The sequence below is a fragment of the Mastomys coucha genome, unplaced genomic scaffold (genome assembly GCF_008632895.1).
Source record: "Mastomys coucha isolate ucsf_1 unplaced genomic scaffold, UCSF_Mcou_1 pScaffold16, whole genome shotgun sequence".
Classification (NCBI taxonomy): Eukaryota; Metazoa; Chordata; class Mammalia; order Rodentia; family Muridae; genus Mastomys; species Mastomys coucha.
Window position 1 is genome coordinate 44,866,624 of NW_022196898.1, and position 4,390 is coordinate 44,871,013.

Here is a 4,390-nt window from a genome sequence, read left to right on the forward strand (position 1 = left end):
ATGGGCATCTCTCCGGACAACTGGCACAAGCACTGCAAGACAGAGGTAAGAGAAAGCCTTACCACAGGAAGCGGAAGTATGAGCTGGGATGGCCTGCTGCCAACATTGACTGGTCCTGGCCACATACACACAGTCCGAGTTCAAGGAGGCAATAAGAAGTACCGTGCCCTGAGATTGGATGTGGGGAACTTTTCCTGGGGCTCTGAGTGTTGTGTACTCGAAAAAACGAGGATCATTGATGTTGTCTACAATGCATCCAGTAAAGAGCTTGTCCACACCAAGACCCTGGTGAAGAACTGGATTGTGCTCATTAACAGCACACCGTACCGGCAGTGGTATGAGGCCCACTATGCACTGCCCCGGGGCCGCAAAAAGGGGGCCAACCTGACTCCTGAGAAGGAAGAGATTTTAAACAAAGAACGATCAAAGAAAAATCAAAAGAAATACGATGAAAGAAAAAAGAATGCCCAAATCACCAGTCTTCTGGAGGAGCAGTCGCAGCAGGGCAAGCTTCTCGCCTGTATTGCCTCAAGATCAGGCCAGTGCAGCAGAGCAGACGGCTATGTGCTCGAAGGCACAGAGCTGAAGTTCTATCTGAGGAAGATCAAAGCCCGGAAAGGCAAATAAGTCTCATTCATAGTGTAATAAAGGTGTTTGCTGTCCTATATGTAAAAAAAAATATATGTGTATGTAAATTATTACATGTTTATTTTGCATGTGTGGGTAGGTGGGCACATGGCACAGTCTGCATATGGAGGGTCAAAGGACAACAATGAGTTCTCCCTTCCACTGTGTGGGAATCGAACTCATGTCGTCAGGCTTGGCAGCAAGTGCCTTTAGCCCCATCCCAGCCATCCCTCCTGCAAGCCATCCTTCCATTCCTGAGAACTATATTTAAAAAAAAAAAAAAAAAGGAAATCCCATTTTTCTGTCCACTTTCTTCATTGCACACATTCCATCCCCTGGCCCTACACACGTGTTGCCTTTGCCTGTCCACTCCTTGCTAATATGGTTGGTTCTGTTGGTCACTTCCACGTAGGACCTTGGTCTCTCATTATGCGTCTTGTATGTTATTGTAGTCTATAGACAAGTGGTTGGACGCGGGATTGGTAGGACGCGGGACTTCAGCAAAGGTGTTCTGACCAGCAAGGGAAAGTGAGAACAGTCTCCTTGTGTGCACGCGTCCCTGTTCGCCACTGGGGGAAGCCTGGAGCAAAGGAAAACACCGAGGCTGTAGCGGGGTTCAAATTCTGTTTCCAATGATCCTACTTTCCCTTCATTTAAATGGCAATAGTGATGCTTAATTACTATTTATTTCTCATAGCCATGTCTCAATTGTGAGCCTCTACTGAACAAACACAAAGTGCCCCAAATGTCTATTCTCTGTTTCTCCCTGCTTCCTACTACAGTTTTACCTGTGAGGGTTTCCTCTCCTGAGTCCCGCTCCCCCCCCCACACACCCCCCTACCCTGCCGTGTGACCATGCCCAGGCAGTACATCTGAGGGAACGAGTCACATCCTGACTCCCTCCCTCAGTGCTGGTATGACTAAGGGCAAGTCACTTCTAGGAGCTTGTGTTTTCCTATCTGTGAGGCAGAGTAGTTGCTAGTTGCCCACCAGGCAATTTGGCCTAAGCGTGGAAGGAGGAGGATGGGTGTGAGGGGACTTCATGGCTCCTCCCCTGTCCCAGGCCCTAACTCCTTCCTCTGGGAGTCCAAGAATGCTGCTAAAGAAATCCTAGAGATGGCTTATTCTAGAGTGGCAAAATAGGGCTGGAGAGATGGCTCAGCAGTTAAGAGTACAGACTGCTCTTCCAGAGATCCTGAGTTCAAATCCCAGCAACCACATGGTGGCTCACAACCATCTGCAATGGGATCTGATGCCCTCTTCTGGTATGTTTGATGGCTACGGTGTACTCATATGCATAAAATAAATATGTTTTTTAAAAGTGGCAAAGTAAAGGGCTTCCCTAGACTCTCTTCTCCAGCTCTCCCTGCCTCCTGCCATAGCCGGGCTCAAGCCAGGAGGCTGTAACCTGCAAGGACTCACCTGCTAGAACTTTCTGAGGGCCTTGATCCTGCTAGTCAATGAAATGAAATCACTGACATTAGGTACATCCAGTCTGTGCTTCAGTTTTGTGCAGATTCTCCATACAGTTTCCTCACCTGGGAAGTGAAAAGGGAAGTTCTCCAAGGAGACAGCAAGGAACCAGAACCCAACCCAGTGATGGGGCGCAGAAGCCTCATCTTAGCACCGTAGTCCTCAAAGCACCAGGACCAGACACACAGGCCTGGTGTGTTCTTTCTGAGACACCTGAATTCCAGTCTTTTAAAGTGGTACCTGGCCCCCTGCTAAGCTACAATCTTTTGGGGACATTTCCTGGACACCTCAGAAGCCCCCAAAGGAGGCCTGTAGGAATAAGGGCTTGCAAAATAAAGTGTCTACTGCTGTGTTTGCTGAATGCCTGGGGGAGGTGGGTGGGTGGGGAGGGGTGCCGCTAGGATGGTGTGTCCTGGGGATGTCTGGCAAAAGCTTAAATCCCTTTTAAGCTGGCTGGAAGGGCAGGTCTCTAGGGAACTGGTTTGTGCTCTGTTCAGGTCCTGCCCTCTAGTGGCCAAGAGACTCTGCAAGCCTTTGCTGCCTGACTAGTCTCTTCAGAGAACAGAAAAGCATTTTCCCAACAAAAAACTGCTCTTCTCATTTCTCCTTTCTCCCTACCTGATTTTTGAGATGAGGCGCTCACTGAAGAAATGGGAGAGAGGCGCAAGGGATATTTATGAAGCAAAGGCTCTGAAGGAAACCGGCCCGCAGTTTCACTTCTTAACGTGGGTGATTCCCCCCGCTGAGCTCAACGGGGACAGTACAAGGCTCAACACGGTCTGAGGACGGAGAGTACTGACCTTGGGGGTCCTGCCAAGCTGGTGACAGTCCTCCCCTCTGCCTTTATTGTGGGTCTAATTTTGGACAAGCCTGTCAGCCTCGTGCTGGTGAACTGTATAGAACTAGGGTGTGGCTCACTTGAGGAGCCTGTGCTTAGCATATGCAAGGCCTGCAGTTTGATCCCTAGCACCACAGATATAGGTTATGCAAACAAAAATATTTACACATCTTCACTTTGTAAAAGAAGATCTAGCGTGACTTCTTCCCCTTGGTGTTGTCTAAGGGTCACATAGCTTAGGTAGGTGATATTCTTCCTAAGATAAAAAGTGCTATATGACCAGGAGGCCCTGCCCATATTGTTCCAGAGAAGTCTATGTGCCCCTCCCTTCTCTCCAGCATCTTCAGACCATTACACTTGGTGCTGGCATACCCCTAACAGGTACAATTTCTGTGATGGGGGGGAGGGGTTACAGTATTCTAGGGTTGCATGAACCACACACCTACCTTGCTTGGAGTTGACAGCCAGGGACCTGAATTCTAGCTTTTCCTGAGCCCTGGGACTTTGGGCAACTCTCAAAGCACTGCCGATTCTGTTGTGTGTTGTTGTGTGTTGTGTGACGATGCTGTCTGCTGAGGGAAGGTGGGAAGGTATTAAGCAAAATTATTTATATAAGTATTTGGAACGAGCTAGTTGCTCAAATACAGATTTGGAATCCATATCTTCTTACGTTTGGGGTTGAAAGAACCCAGAACTTAACAGCTACTATATGCCCAGACACTGGGTTGCTCCGCAGAGCACTGGTTTTGGAGAAGGCAAGTACATAATTTAATGTCAAGTAAATGGCCTAATTATACCAGCAGAAGTACACTGAAGCTGGGTGGCATTGGAAGAGTTGTTTCCTATATTTTGGTAGGCAAACAGGGTTTTCCCTCCCACCCCACACCCCCACCCCAGGCAGGCTTCTCAGAGAGACTTCTGGATTTGGGAGAGATTAGAAGTCTCAAAAGTAAGGGGAAGATGTCGGGAAAATGGCCTGTGCTGAGTCTCTGCAAAGGACAGTATTCATCGGAGAATTAATTTGGAAGGAAATAGGGTGTGAAATAGCAGGCTAGGCTTTCAACTTTGGCATCGCAGCCTCAGAAAGCCAGAGCTTCAGCAGCGGCCCAGGCTCAGCTGGGGCGGGGGTGGGGGGCACGTCTGGAAAGCAGCTGGGGATGCTTAGAGACCACAAATGGCTGAGCTGGGGAGGAACTGATTGAGTGTGTAATTAAGGGAAGGGCCGTATAACACTCGGGTAAGTAGAACTTGATGGGGTCAAGCCAGCCAGCCTTCTGAGAGCTGAGAGAGCAGCCAAGGACACTGTTAGGAACTGAAGCCAAATGCATCCAGGTGGACACAGCTCACATGGGCCTTGGAGGGGAAGGGCAAGGAAGGTGGGGGGGAGGCGGCAGAAGGTGAGACCACTCCCTAGGTCAAAGTGTCCCCTCTTAGTACCTCAGTAGCTCAGCT

The 4,390-nt window shown here is 49.2% G+C and overlaps 1 pseudogene; it reads left to right on the plus strand.

The window, feature by feature from the left end:
• On the plus strand, positions 1 to 627 carry LOC116094190 (annotated as a pseudogene).
• Positions 628 to 4,390: the final 3,763 nt, after the last annotated feature.